At 36.3% G+C, this 16,730-nt stretch overlaps 1 protein-coding gene across 19 annotated transcripts in view; it reads right to left on the bottom strand.

Annotated features, from left to right (window-relative positions):
* Positions 1 to 16,730, bottom strand: part of ptprfa (protein tyrosine phosphatase receptor type Fa) — a 294,038-nt gene that overhangs the window by 217,914 nt on the left and 59,394 nt on the right. Inside the window, exon 1 of one of the 19 annotated variants that reach the window (XM_073870664.1) lies at positions 14,233 to 14,459. The exons of the other annotated variants lie outside the window; for them this stretch is intronic. The gene's annotated coding sequence lies outside the window, so the exon portion shown is untranslated. Of the gene's footprint in view, positions 1 to 14,232; positions 14,460 to 16,730 lie in introns of those variants that run through there. 19 annotated transcript variants of the gene reach the window in all.

Raw genomic sequence — 16,730 nt, 5'->3', positions numbered from 1 at the left:
GCAGGGGAGGGCCCGCTTTGCATCGTGGGATTGCGAGGCACCACAGAGCCAATATCAGCATCCAGCTATCTTTTCTCAAAGCACTTAGGCTTTGAATTGGTATTAATTACCAGGACGCCTCTCTCTCTCTCTCTCTCTCTCTCTCTCTCTCTCTCTCTCTCTCTCACACACACACACACACTCTCTTTTTCTCTCTCTCTCTCACAACGCACATTGAAATTAGAGCGTTTATGTGAGAATATGTGAGCAGATGAGAGTGCAAGTGTAATCAAGAACTATAGCATCTCTCTCTCTCTCTCTTTATCTGTCTCTCTCCTTCATGCATCTGTTGTCATTGCTGAGAGAAAATCTAAGAAAATAAATAATTCAAGACTGTCGTTTATGCACACTGTGTCTGCACGGGATGAAGTTTGGTCACTAAGATGCTTGGGGCTGGACGATATGGCCAACATTTCTATCACTGATATACTTCTACACTTTGGTCGATACGTTATAAATCCGTCTAGAAACTAAAAAAGTCTATGAAGCCTCCTCCTTTAACCCTAATAAGTTCCTCAATCTTACCCCAAGCCACTTTTCTTAAGTTAAAAAACTGGTTCACTTCATCTCAGTGGAATAAGTTTTTGTGACTTTTCAGAGATTATCTATCAAGATTCATATAAAAAACTGGTCTTGATTCGGTCGTTTGAAAGAGGTGTAAAAAAATTTGACAAAATTTTTTTGTCAAAAAATCAATGCATCTAGAATAAATATGAAAATTTCAACACTGAAAAGTAGGCCTGGTACTAGAGCACAAATGCAACATAGAAAAGACATGCTCAATCACACACACACACACATATTTATTTTTAATGTCCTTTCTAATGTTTATATAAACATAAATTCACAAAATTTATGACTAAAGTAGTGATGTGAGCAGTTGGCCACAACCAGTAAAATGAATGGGCCTCTATGGGCATCTGCTGGTCAAAATGATTTATTTCCTAAACTGTAATTTTTTTATGTTTTTTTCTAAACACCAGATGATAACACATAACATCTAGATCAATATCTTAAAACAATTTAAATCAAATTTAGATCATAATTTATGTGAAATTTTCATAAAAATTTTATATTTTACAGGCAAGCTAATGGTGTAGTTGATTAATTTAGTGGTAAACAGCTACAAAGTACACTCTAAAAAAACAAACGGTGCTATATAGCACCAAAACTGTTGATTTGAATCGTAACCATAGAAGAACCGTTTTTAGTGCCATATAGCACCGGTGAAGCACCGGTGAAGAACCGGTGAAGCACCTGTGTAGAACCATATAGGTGCCATATAGCACCACTATAGCACCACATTTGGTTCTACATAGCACTATATGTAGGGCCCTATAATTTCCGCGATCACGGAATCGCGGACGGAATCGCGGAATTGGCTAATTAACACGGAATCTAGTATTAACGCGGAATTTTGCGGAATTTTACATATTTTGAATAAAAATATGTTTTTGTGTGGGAGACGAACGTATGTCTGGGGGAAATGCAGACCGGGGGAAGTAAATCTGGGCGACACGCCCCCTCGCGTCGTTTCAGACCCCCTCCAAAACACTGAAACCATGGCGAAGCGGCTTTCCACGACTCTGCTTACATCAGCGAAAAAATTAAGAAATTCGACGCTAAGCACTTAGTTCCGAGCAGGTCTCACATGACTTTTATGTGACCGGAGAACTGTTATTTTGGAAGTTTAGTCAACACTCTGTTCACGGTGAGCGCAAAGATACATGCACTCTCTCATCCATGTCTGTGATCATCACTGTACCTCTCACTTGCCCGCGCTCACGCATCTGTCCGAAGTGCGAACACAAATCCTCATGTATTTGTTCAGTTTTATGCATTTCAAGCGAGCTGAGGCAAACTAACTATCCCTCGCATTTAAAATATAATCATCTGCATCATGGCGCCGCTCTCTGTCTCTCTTTCGTTCGCACGTGCAAATAGCTGCGCGCTCATGCTGTCCTAAGTCAGATCACTATCCTGTGTATGTTTGTAAAGTTATATGCATTTCGAGCGATTGTGTATAAAATATGGATCGCGTTCCGCTGGATTGATGTGTTTAAGGCACTTCTGAAGGCACCACTGCTTTGACACCTTGTTGTAGCCTCCTGCAACAACACAAAACAATGCATTGAATTGAGTTGTGTGTGTGTGTGCGCGCGCGCGTGTGTATGTGCGTGTGTGTGTGTAAATGCATCTTTTATAGTCATTAAGTGATCCTGTTATCCAGTTTTTCCCCAAATCATTTACATTTTAATCATTAACATTAAAGGCACACTCTTTTTATGACTAAAATAAAAGTAAAGGGTAAAAAATATAATTGGCAAAAATTAAAACGGATAAAACGGAATTTGCAAAAATTAAAACGGAGAAAACGGAATTTGGGAAAAAATAAAACGGAATTTGGTAAAAAATAAAACTGATTTTATAGGGCCCTATATATGGTTCTACACAGGTGCTTCACCGGTGCTATATGGCACTAAAAACGGTTCTTCTATGATTACGAGCAAAGAACCACTTTTGGTGCTATATAGCACCATTTGTTTTTAGAGTGTACTTCTTATTATCTCCCAAATACCCAAATACACAGCATTAATGTACAGATGGGAAGTAAACAAAAAAAATATTATTTGTATCATTAAAAATGTATATATTTTTTGTAATCACTCTTTTAATTTCTGGGGTCATTTTTACCCCCAAGGAACTCTAACATATACAGGAAAATAGGGGCTTATGAGGGTTAAAACAATATAATATTTACAATTAAAAAATGATAAATTAAGGTTCATCTTTAATTTGTGTTTATCCTTCATACAAAATTATCCCCGCACCTCCTTTTTGTACTTCTGAGTGACAGCTCTTCTCTGAGCAAACACTTTAAAGTCCGAACCAGATTAATTGATTGCATGGTGACAATGATATGATTTGAAGTAAGGTACAGATGAGCGATTTAAATCCGATCAGGCATTCCGTGTCCGTCGCCGTCCTGAAGAGGGTGGTCCATGGTTGCTTAGCCACGAAAGACGCCACGGGAGCGTGCATTGAAAGGAAGAAGCACCTTGATCTGCGTTTTAACACACGTTTTTACACGTAACGTGAACGGCCATGGGACGCTGTTATCACGTTATAAAAAAACTTAATATATTGATATCGAAATATTAGCCTCTTTCACACAGTAATTCTGGTAAATTACCATGAATTTACCAGAATGAATTTACCAGTAAATACAAAAATGTGCTGTTCACACACGCAGTGGCGTTCCGTTATTTTACCAGTAAGACATCATTCACACATCAGTATTAAAATACCGGTAAATTCGTTGAGAATGCGGAAGTACCTGTAGCACGCGGCGAGCTCAGTGTTGTATTTGTAAACAATCCACGTCGTTCATATCCACGGTCCGTATTTTGTTGTTTTCACGTCTGTGGTAAACAGTCGCGAAGTTGCTCATGACCAAACAACATTGAATGAGATGACGTCAAACCGAAAATGCGTTTTTAACAAAAGTACTGCTTGCACTTTAGGCTTCACAGAGGGTGTGCTAAGGACGTCGGCAATTCGGCGGTAAGCTGTTTTAAACAACTTTGGTGAAGAAATGTGGACGTAAACTTCAGGTGTGCTCAACTTTCAAGCAGCATGTGTGTGGAAACGTCAGTAAACAGTGCGGGGGTAAACGCGTCATCTGTATTAAAACGCTATGATTGGCCCGAAGCTGTCAGCACGGTCTGACGTCGTCCGTTCTAAACGCCGGTAATCCTATAATTTTCGTTCACATATAGCGCTTACCGGTAAATTACTGGTAATCTTACAACCTGTCTTACTGGTAAATTGGGAGCACTGATTTACCGGAAAGGTTCTGTTCACACTTGACATGTTAACTGCAATTTACCAGTAAATTACCAGTAAAGACTGTATGTGTGAAAGGGACTATTGTCTAGCCCTAAAAGCTACCCATGTGTGGTTTGTTATTGAGAGTCTGTCTATTAGAGATATACTGACAGCTTTAGGTTTTATGCTAGTGAAATGAATACTAAATAACTTGAGAAGGAAAGGGAGATAGTAAAAACTTAGTCAATTAAAGACTCTGGGATGCTGGTAATGTGTCTCAGTGAGTTATCGCTATACTAAAAGAGAGAGGACTTCTTATCATACGAGCGGAGGAAACAAAGAAAGCAGGGGAAAATATTTCATCCTAAAATACGCTTCATTAGTAATCAGACTGAGAGATATTTAAATGCCTCAGCAGCTTTTACTTACTGTTTAAGCCACTACGTAGCTGTTGCATGCAGATAATAATAATAAGCTTAACTTTAAACGCAAGGTCAGTAAACTAAATTTATCAGTTTATCAAACACATTATCCAACCTCCATTGTTCTGTGAAACAGCCTACCCAGAAATTAAGACGTCAGGCTGTGTAAACAAACAGAGCGATGTTTTTATAAGGTCACACACAATGTTTCGATGGATACGGCACGTCTACAGACCTCCTACAGTATGTACATATACAGTACTGTCTGACTTTCTTGATCTCTTAAGCACTTATCTGATTGGATGTTTGCTGATAAAACACACATAGCTTTAACCTTCTTTAAAAGCCTTTACAACACAGCAGGTTAGTCTGATATGCTGCTATTATTATCTGTAAGGAAGACAAACTTTCACTGCAGCGCTTCAGGTGAACAAATCATTTAAAGGATTCAGTTAGGATGTGACACTTTCTCCCAGCCTATAAGTGTGAAGGCCCTGTCGGTCCATTCGGGGAGCGGATTATCGCAGAGAGGAGGAGGAGGAACAGATCGATGGGATGCTGAAGAGCACCGCGGCGATGCTCTGATGAGCCTCTCGGCAGGCCTCTCATCCCTACAGCACAGTGAACCATCCTTTAAATGGACTCTACTTATAAGACAAAGTCCAGAATAGACATAGCTGAAACTGAGTTAGTCCGGTTAGAAAGAGCTGTTGAGACATTCGAATCACGATCACAACAATACGCACACAGAATGCAGCGAGCGCAGCAGGTGGAAAAAAACAAATAATAGCATTGCTAATAATACGGCTAAAAATACATAAAATATGCCAAGAATCAAATTTTATTTTGACTTTGTCGTTTGAACTTCTTTATTCAACATCAACATCCCAATCAAAAGCAGTGAAAATATATTTCCTTCAAAAATCTCAGCAAGAACTAATCTGACACCTGAAACAGCCACATGGAGCCAAAACAGATGTATGGTTATGAACATCTTGTATGCTTTTCACTTGTTGCATGAAATTATTCAGACGATTTTCAATTTTAAACTGCAGTGGCAAATTATTTTCTACAGAGAACCAATAACAGCCGATATCAGTAAGCATACTGCTTTTAGTGTGAAATAAAACACCGACATGCATGTCACTGAGTAAATCTGTAATGAGATTAACTTTCTGCCATACAGATTCACCTTGCACAACCCCAGTCTCCTGGTTTGTTTTACATTTGAAAAATCCACTGAACGAGATGAATTCACCTCTGAAATAAAACTGAATTCGATTTTAAGATTTGATTATTTTGATATCCAAAATGAACTTGGTCGGAGTCAGTTTTACTAAATAATTTCTTGTTCACTTTACTTAACAAACACAAGTAACTGCATATAATTACTTTAACTTAGTATTTTCAACAAAAGACTGCGTCTTGTCAGCTTTACTTCAAAATTATTTGTTCAGCCAATATAACATTGTTGCGTAAAAGTAAACGGTTTAATAAAACCAATACAGACTTGCATATCATTGGCTGATGATGCTGCAGTGTATTATGGGTAAATTGTTGTTCTGGCACCCTCTTGCAGAAGTGTAGCACCATTAGATAGGTACATGAGTAATAAGTGGCCAAGTATGAGTCAATGAACTTGTTCTGATATATTTTGGAACAAAACAAACCAACAAGCGGTTTGAAATGTAACATTGCATTTCAAATATGTTTGTGATATGTTTGATAAACTGTAATTAAATAAAGATTGTATTGGGCAGCTGCACTCTGATTGATTGATTCGTTGTTATGGAGTTATTAAATCATTATTTTTAATTTTGTTGTCATCAAATAAATGTTTCATAATAGTGACTTTACTAGGATTTCTTTAGTCCATGCAACATTTAAATTGTCAATTTTACACAAACTTTATTAGTAAATACAACTTACATTTTATTTGTTGACATTACTTAACAAAGCTATGTGGAACCCACTTGACAAAGTTTTTTTAAGTAAACCCAACTTTTTATTTATTTGAGTGAGTCTGCTTAAAACAGAAACACAAAACTAATGACACTTTTTTTGGGTTCGCCTTTTCTTAACACATATTGGTAACACTTTACAATATTTGTAAACAATTAGTTAATGCATTAGCTAACATTAATTAACAATGAACAATACTTCTACAGCATTTATTAATCTTAGTTCATGTCAATTTCAGCATTTAATATACATTTTTAAAATCAAAAGTTGTGCCTTGGGGTGGGCGGTATAATAAAATGAGTAATTTTATTTCACGGTAATGGGTATATTTTTACGGTATTGTATATATAAAAATTGGCTGAAATTTGCCACTCACTAATAGCTTTTAACTAAATGCTCACCACAATTAAAAAAATATAGTAAGTTTAAGTTAGTGTTAAAGTGAAAATGCACTAAAGATAACAAAATATAAGTATTGATAGACAAAATCTTGTTATTGTATTTTGTATGTATGCATACAGTACATTAAAAAAGGCAATATGTAAAACTAACAAGTATGATGCACAAACCAGACAGAGAAAATACCTGTATATGACATCTTTATATATGAAGTTTATGACATGTGCTATGAGGTCTCTGTTTTGAGATGGTCTTGTCGTTCTTTACTTTTTAGACTTGCAATTTAACGGTTGCGTCTCTTTCTTGTATTTCTATTCAAAGATGTTTGTACTATGAGCAAACGGCACGTCAAACTACATCGCTCCAGCTGTGTCACTGATAAACGTGAGTTTTGTATTATTATAGTATTATAATAGTATTATTATAATATGATCCCCTTCTGACATCACAAGGGGAGACAAATTTCAATTACCTTTTTTTACATGCTTGCAGAGAATGGTTTACCAAAACTAAGTTACTGGGTTGATCTTTATCAAATTTTCTAGGTTGATACAAGCAATGGGGACCCAATTATAGCACTTAAACATGGAAAAAGTCAGATTTTAATGATATGTCCCCTTTACAGTTTAGAAAACTTCAACAATTACCAGCGTTATGTGCGGTAAGGGCTTTCTTTATTTGGGGGCACGACTCAAGAGACCTCTGCATGAGCACAGAGAGAGAACGAGAGACCACCGGGGATTCACTACTTGCGCTTATTATGAAATCACTCGTTCATTTGTTATGAGTGGATTATATTTACATATACATATTGGATGGATTTACATGTTTCTCTATCACACACGCGAGTTGGCCACGCCCACTTATTTACATTACGTGGAAAACACGGAAAAGAAAAATCTGTTTCGTCTGACATTTTATTTCACGGTAACGGAACATACCGTCATACAGCATTAGTTAATGCACTGTGAACTAACATGACATTTGGCATTAACTAACATTAAAAAAGATTAATAAGTGCTGAAAAACTATATTGTTCGTGTTAGTTATTGCATTTACTAATGCAACCTTATTGTAAAGTGTTACCCACATATCTGTCTTAACGATATCTATATAAAAATAAATATTAGCTAATTATTTGCTGTCTTTATAATATCAAAATTACTATTTATCTAACAGTGTTTAAATGTTGTTATACAAAAATATGTAAATGGATAAGGCATAAGGTTTATCATATTTGCGGGTCCTTGCCATCATAAAGTTTGAAAACCCCTGTTCTAGATTTTCCATCTCAGAATATTTAATCATACAGCTAATACTGTGAAGCAATAAATAAAACAACACAAACACAGCCAAAATAAACAAAACAAACACAGCCAATACTGTACTGAACGTGAGTGGCTAAAATACACTTGTTTTACATGTTTTACATGAGTTTTGTATGCAGGAGGGAAGCAGTCAGACGCTGTTATTTTGCATTCGCTGCACTATGTTGACTGAGGAAAGTGGGGTGATAGTGCATTTATTTTTGGTGTGCGTGTGTTTGAGGTGTAACCCTATCTGCTAGGTGAAAATCTCACAGAGGAAATAAAAAAGCTTTATCTGAAATAACTGATTTGCATGTGTCGATGGTCGGCCCGAGACAGATGAGTCAGAGAATGAGAAGTGTTTTTGACGGGCGGAGGCATGCCTGTAAATGTAGGACACGATCGCCTAATAAACGGCACGCTGCGGTCTTTCCAGCTAGTTGTCATATACAATTTGCTCTAAATTAGACGGTTTCCTGCAAACACACCCAGAAGCTGAAAGCAAGCCAGAATGTCTGCGTATGAAAGATGAACGTTTTCCCGGGGTCAACGCCGCTGATCTTTCTGTGACATTTCTGCTGGCAACAGCTGAGAACTTTAAATCTTTCATAAACACGTTAAATCCGTTCAGTGCTAATTCTGTGCGGTCCCAGGGCGTGTCGAAAAAGGTCGAATAACACAAAGGGTCAGTGACATGGATATGAAAGACACCTTCCATTACAACCCCTGCAGAGAAAAGCGCTTTCACAGAGAAAGACACCTGTTGTTCCTCTAAAGCACCTTAACCCATTATGCGATACATTTCATTGTATAAACTTTTAAAGAGCGGGTAACTGAGTTTCACATTGTCTACAAGACGGCATTCAGATACTTTTCTTGCACTCTAATCCTCTAAGTTCGGGCTTTACAGAGAACTGAGAAAACACTGAGATGGTTTCCGAGCAACGCTACTGTCAGGATCTTTCTGAAGACATTCGAAGGACGAGCGCAGACTTGTGTCGCAGCAGCGCAAAACACACAAGAACACAAACACACGTACAACAGGAAACAAGAGTTCTGAGTAAATAAAACTGCCTCAAAGAAACTTCAAGACTTGGGAATCAACACACATATATCTGCAGTGTAAATGTGGCTCTATATGGTAAAAAAAGAACCAGATATCACAAATATGATAAAATCATTAATAACTTGAATTGCAAAAGATGCTGATACTAAATACAAAGTTATATTTTAAGAGTTTGGTTCCAAAACGCGATAAACGGCATTTAAAAAAAATTAGTTAGCACCAAAATCAGTATTGTATCTGGTCAGTATTTAAGGAAATTCTTAATTGTATGCAAAATCTGATATCCACCCTGTTATTTTGTCATCTTTTCTCTCTTTTTTCCCAAAACGCGACAAACAGCAGTCCTCCTCTTCTGCAGAATTCAATAAATTAGCTTAACCAATCACAGCGCACCATTACACGCATTGTAAACAACAATGGCGGCGCTTTGAATACACACAGATTCCTAGTTTTCCTCTACTTTGTACTTCGTAATCAACAAACAAACCAAAACTAAATAATAATTGATGGCATTCATAAACCTGTGGCGGGGAAGAAACGTAAGCCATTAAAATAGAATAATTTACGCGAAAAGCACTCGGGTGAAGGAAAAATGTCGGCTGTTGCTTGTTCTCACACGACAGCATCAAGCTTCTGTCATGCTAACACACTGACCCCAGATGATCTTATAAAAACTTTCCATTATTTTACTCGAAGTCAACGAAAATCGAGCAGGACCAAAAAATGTTACAGCTGATCGCTGTCAAAAAAGTTCATCCAAAGAATGACAGCAGCAATGAGAGTGTTCTTAATATGACAAAGTAAGTGTTTTGATTAATGTCATTAATGTTTATTTTTTAATCAGTGTATACCACTAGTCAACTAAATGAATTTAACATGAATGCACATTTATATATTGATTCAATAGATTTATAGCTTTTTGAAAAAAAAAACTTGGCATGGATTTATTGCATTTTGCGGAAAATTGTGTTTTTTATAATAAATCTTTGAAAATCAAATTATGGATCTGAATATTTAATGTAATTATAACCTAATGATGATTTATGAAAGTTTGTAACAGAAAATAGGGGTTTTCATCTTGTCACTTTCTTTGTATAGAAAACACGTTTTTACCCAAATTAGTCTAAATGGATTCATTACGTTTTGGAACCAAACTCTTTATTTTTTCAAACTGGTTAAACAGATCCCAGTTGATCTGTGATCCCACGGTTCGACAAGCAAGTGATTTGTGTTTTAATTAGCAAATTTATATAGTGAAGGTCTATAATTTGCATGTGTTTCGAAGTTATGCAAATGTCCACATTCAAGCAATTTTACACAATTAAAGCGCAAGAAGACGCTAAAGCTGCGTGCACACCATTAGAGACTTACAACGGCGGAGTGACGCATTCTCCTTCAATTCAATTCAATTTTATTTATATAGCCATTTCACAACAGTTAATTGTTTCAAAGCAGCTTTACATGAATAGATGTAGGGGAAAACAGAAAAATCGATAGATAATATAAGAAGCAGAATACAGTGGCTAATAATAAACCATACAAGCGAGCGTAGTAATAATGTAACGTATACAGGAAAGTGCTAAGTTAAGCCAATGTTGGCGAGCGTAGCAATAATGTAACGTATACGGGAAAGGGCTAAGTTAAGCCAATGTTGGCTGACTCCCTATGGGATGAAAAAAACCTAGAAGAAAACCCTGGACGAAGTTGAGAACAGTTCAATTTTATGCAAATGACGAGCGACTATCGGGAGCGACAACCAATGAGTGTGAAGCAGTGGAGGTCTTTTACTAAAAGTACTTTTACTTGAATACTACTGCTATGCCTTAGTTTATTTGTAACTTTGCTCTTTTTTATTTATATATCCTTGTCATTTGTTGATTTGTTCTCTAGTTTGTTTTATTTCATATCACCCTGATCCAAAAAATGATCGGATCCGTGACTCCGTACCGTGCATTTCTGTGATCCGTTAAACTATTAAGTTATTTAACATTCTATCAATTTTGATTTGCTAGAACATTTTTTACATTTTTCATCTTAACCTATGAAGTTAACAAAGACGAAGAATTGATTGACCGAAACTTTGAGAGTTAAGTGGTCTGGACCAAATTAATTGCAGTAGTGTAATACTGTGGGGGGTTTAAGGGTTTAAAACGAATCCTGGCTAGAATGTTCAAGGAGCGCTGTAATTATAGCAGATGTCTCCTATTTCATAAGGGGAAAAGTACAGAGCTGGTAACCAATCAAAGTTCTCAGGTCAAAAAAGATCAAAGTTTGCCATTTCACACATCAGCTTTTGAAGTTTTCAAAGGAAGGGAGGACGGTTGATTTTAAAGATCGTATCTGTATTTTTAAACCAAATAAATGAAATTCGTAATAATGCTAACGTCCTTCGGTCTTTGCGCCACCGTGAGATGACACAAATAGCAGCGGTGATGCATTTTACTGTAAATCACAGAGACGGATATTCAAGAGATAATTAAATTTGGCTTATTTTGAACTCCTCTTCAGAGACTCATGGTAGAGGGACTCTGGCTTTGAATTCTCCATCAAAGAGAGCAATAAACAGCAAATGGAGACTTTATACACCAAACAAATTACTGTCCCTATAGCTCATAGTGGATTCATTCACATCCAGGCGAGAGATGAAACACTTTGAGGAAACCCCCGAATGCTTTGTGTGTATGACGTGACCATCTTCTGTCACGTAGGGGATGTATCCATGAAACAATGCACTATTCTTCATTTAGCAGACAGTTACTCACCAAGTCAACTTACAGTTTGTACTTATTGTATAACCACGGTAAACTTGAGGGTCAAGATCTGTCTGGCCATGGATAGCCTCATGGTTGCATCGACATATAGCACCAGTGTGCTTACGGCGACCCGAGTTTGATTCCCGTCTCTGAGGTCCTTTGCCGATCCCTATCTACACCCAACACTTTTCTGTCTACACTCCACTATACTGTCTAAATAAAGGCCAAAAAAAGTAGTTCGTCTGGATACGTCATCATGCATGCAATGTCAGTCGAAACTAGTTTGCAAGCAAAATATAAATTGCAAAACTGGCATATTAAAAAATTATACATTCGTAGCTAAATGCTGATTGTTCAAGATAATTTCTGCAAGATACTTTCTGATACAAACTACTTTCTGTAAAGTGAATGCCAATTAAAGGTGAAGATATTTTAAATAATCAAACTTTGGGTAAGTAGCTCTTAAACCAGTTAGTCACTTCATATCTACAAGAGCACCTGTACAAGCAAACATCACAATTAAAGATAAACCACCTTTCCAAATTCCTTCAATCTCCAAGCAGACAGACACAGGACATGCTGGGAACACGAATATACAATGGGATAACCTCATGGTCATAAAACACCCCACTCAACTGAGCCAGTGGACCATTGGGAGATAAGGTCACAGAGGTTAAGATCTCTAACTATTGTTTTTGTTGTTCCATCTGGAGAGTAAACAGAAGCACAAAGCCTAATGTCCTCCTCTTTTCTTTCTGCACACCTCCTCCTCTGTTATTGCGAACGAGAGCTGCATGTTGGTGGTCCATGTAGCAACATGCAACCACTGAAAGTGTGAACAGAAAGCGAGTGAGAGAGAAATCTTGGCAGCGACTGAATGGACGGCATTGCAGTAAGGCAGGACCGTAGGATTACACGAGACAATGGTATGCTTGAAACACGTAAGGCTCTCTGCGTGAAACAAAATCGCTCCCTGGGGACACAAATGCATTCCCTGCTGAACAAAGTGTGACAGACAGTCTTGTTCCCGCTGACTTCCCACCAAAAGACACTTTTGATGGAGTATTCAATCACCGCAGAGGAAAAGTTCCCCGGCTCATTCAATACTGCCCTGTATATACTGTATGAAGTCATATTCACTTTAACCACCTTGTGAATAATGGACTCCTACGTGTGTTGCGAACAATGTAAAACACTTTTACAGACTGAGGTCATGATAAAAATCTAGAATTTCTTTCGCTTAAAGTTGGAGAAAAGGAAGCTTTAAACAAAGAAAGGTAATGACGCACAATGAAAAAGAAATATTTTGTCACTAATCAAATCTAAGCAAATTTGTGACTACAAAAAGGTCAAATGTTTAGGTTTTGCACAAACCTGTGGAGTTACATATGGGTGATTTCCAACACATGATGTCTATTTAACTTTACAGATTTTCACATTATTTCAAAGAAAAAATGAAGACTACAAGATCCTGTTCTCAAGTCGTTTTTTTTTTTTTTTTGCTTTTTCAATAATCTCACATAAACATCATTCTCTTAAAAATAAAAACATGTTGCTCACATATTATGGTAGCCCAGTTTGTGCTGAATACAGTGACTTTTCCCATTATTATGTTTTTAAGCAACAGAAAAACTCAAAACTTCTCCAGGGCCCCAAAACCCCCTCAGACCCCCGAGGGTTAAGGCAAAAAAACAAAGCAAATACTAAGAAATTGTAATATACAATTAGTTTTTTATGTTAACTAAAGTTTAAATGATGTCTTCCTGTAGTTTAATTGGTAAGGTATTGCATAAGCAGCAAAGAAAGGTCAATGATTTGATTTCCAGGAAAGATACATACTGATAAAATGCATAGTTTGCAATGCAATAAAAGCACCTGCCAAATGCATAAATGCAAATGTAAATTGTTATACAGCTAATATAATTTTTGCATTTTTGCATAACTCATCAAATACTAAACAAACACATTTTTTACTAATATTCTCAGACTCCATTGTAGTTTTTTAAAACAACTAGTTCAGCATTTCTGAAGACTTTGCATATCACAAACTTAATTAAAATTTCTTAGAAACATGTGGTGTAATTTAATAATGTTTTGAGCAATATTGTATCTAATCACACAAATTAAATGTATAACCTTAAAAAATCTCCCTAACAGCTCTTCAGAAAAGGCAGTGTGTAAAGTCATTATTATGCTAAAGAAGAACGAACCGAGATAAACCACTGATACAATCTCTTGCCACAGGACAGCTGTGATCCTCATACTGGTTGCCTTTAAACCACCAACGTGTTTGTATATTAACAGAGCACTGAGTATTTTTGATATAATGATGGAATATATAAAGATAAATAGAGCATGAAGTTCATACATAAAAGCTGAGCAAATGATTTTAACCTCCCTACTATTATTAAAATATCATAATAATGCAATTGCAATCCAATGCACCATGCACTTACCCATATGAAGATAACCATCCAAAGAAAACTTGATCCGTTATAGAAAAATCCTCATTTAAAAAACATGAAAAATGTAAAATCCTGCAGAGGAAGGCAGCTGTGTGTGCGCAGGACAACAGACTGATCCATATACCTGACACTGAGAGGACAGCGTTACTCTATCTCAGCTCTCAGCTGGGACAGAAGCGCTAGTGTCTCTGGGGACAGGCGGACGCTTTCTGAGACTGTGAACGAGGCTAATTCAGACACAGGCAAAATCAAGCAGGTGTTGAATTACAACAAGGGCAGAGGGAGGGGCTTTAATCTCCACGGCCAATCGGAGAAGGGGACCATTGTTTGATTTTGCACAGGTAAATGGGACGGCCTCTCCTATTCTTTCCTGGCAGCAGACCAACAGGTAACTGAGGACAGTAATGGCATTAAAACAGGTTGGTTTGTTTTTTTATAAGGCAGGTAGACAGACAGGCTGGCTGGCATAAAGGTGTTGTTGAGATAAAGACCTCATTAAGGAGAATATGAAGAGACTGTCGTACCTGTTATAGTAGATTTTTAAAGATAAAGCTGATGTAACTAACACAACATTGAATGTAAGAAATATGGGGTTTGATGTTAATCATAAAGAACTTATAGACTAGATTTTGTAAATCGCACCATGCACATTTTTCAAGATTCGAGAGTTTTATTTGTCTGTTGCACTATACAATGAAATTCTTATTCTGTAAAACCTCACAAACATATGAAAAATAAGGACACAAACCAAAGGTACAAAGTACTAAATTACAAAAAATAGCAGATGTGCAAGTGTGTGCACATTAAAGTGTGAATGTGCGAAGACGTGTAAGTGTAAAGTATGTACAGTGTTATGCAGTGTATAAAAATAAACATGTTCAGAAAATCCTGTATATACATACACATAAAGTCTCTTGGAGGCGTATAAAGTGTTCAGTGCAGTGTAAACAAAGCAAATGTACTTGTGCAACGTCCAGGTTGAGGTCAATTTGCAGCTAATGCGCTAAAAGGAATGAATTTACTTTCATTTTGATTTAATATATCAACTGAATAGCAGGCAAATGCATCGAAGGTGCTTCTAGATGCCATTAAAGAACCATTTTTGACTCAATGGTTCCATGAAGAACCTTCCCGTTTCATAAAAGGTGATATAAGGTTCTTCAGATTATAAAAGGTAATAAAGAAATAGGACTGTAACCAACAATTATTCTCATAATCGAATAATCGGACGATTATTTTCCCGATTAATCGGATAAAAAACTAAACATCTATTCAATTAGACTTTTTGCTTATTATAGCTAAACATATCCCTAAATAAGAGTATTTATGTGTGGAGATGTAATTTAAAAAGTGCAAAAGCCATACATTGACTTTAACTCTAAAAAATAAATGTTCTTCATGATGCCATTGAATAACCATTTTTGACCAAATGGTTCCATGAAGAACCTTTCTGTGCCACAGAAGGATCTTTGTGGTAAAATAAGGTTCTTCAGATTATAAAAGGTAATAAAGAAATAGGACTGCAACTAATGATTACTTTCATAATCGATTAATCGGACGATTATTTTTCCGATTAATCGGAAAAAACTAAACATTTATTCAAAAATACTTTTTAATTATTTTAGCTTAATAAGTCCCTAAATAAGAGTATTTATGTGTGGAGGTGTAATTTAAAAAGTGCAAAAGCCATACATTGACTTTAACTCTAAAAAATAAATGTTCTTCATGATGCCATTGAATAACCAGTTTTGACTAAATGGTTCCATGAAGAACCTTTCTGTGTCACAGAAGGATCTTTGTGGTAAAATAAGGTTCTTCAGATTATAAAAGGTAATAAAGAAATAGGACTGCAACTAATGATTACTTTCATAATCGATTAATCGGACGATTATTTTTCTGAGTAATCGGAAAAAACTAAACATTTATTCAAAAAGACTTTTTAATTATTTTAGCTTAATAAGTCCCTAAATTAGAGTATTTATGTGTAGAAGTGTACTTTAAAAAGTGCAAACGCAATACATTGACTTTCACTTTTAAAAATAAAGGTTCTTTACAATGCCATTGAATAACCAGTTTTGACCAAATGGTTTCATCAGTGTTTCCCATACATTGATTTATTTGTGGTGGCCCACCACAGAATCAACACTGGCCCCCACGAATAGAATTTTCATGATTCCCATTTACATTTTTATTTCACTATTTAAAACAGCTTAATTCGGCTTAAAATATAATTTGATATATATTACAGATCAAATACAGATACAGATCAAAGAGTCGAAGTGAAACATATTTCAGGTGCCAACACTAGATCAAACGCAAACACGACATGATAACGTCATATATATGCTAATTAGCGGGTGACGTCATCACCACCACAGTCTCTCAAAATCCTGTGGGAAACACTGGTTTCATGAAGAACCTTTCTGTGTCACAGAAGGATCTTTGTGGTAAAATAAGGTTCTTCAGATTATAAAAGGTAATAAAGAAAT

Source organism: Misgurnus anguillicaudatus, chromosome 8 (assembly GCF_027580225.2).
Source record: "Misgurnus anguillicaudatus chromosome 8, ASM2758022v2, whole genome shotgun sequence".
NCBI lineage: Eukaryota > Metazoa > Chordata > Actinopteri > Cypriniformes > Cobitidae > Misgurnus > Misgurnus anguillicaudatus.
Note: the sequence above shows the minus strand (reverse complement) of the source record. Positions and strands in the feature narration are given on the sequence as shown.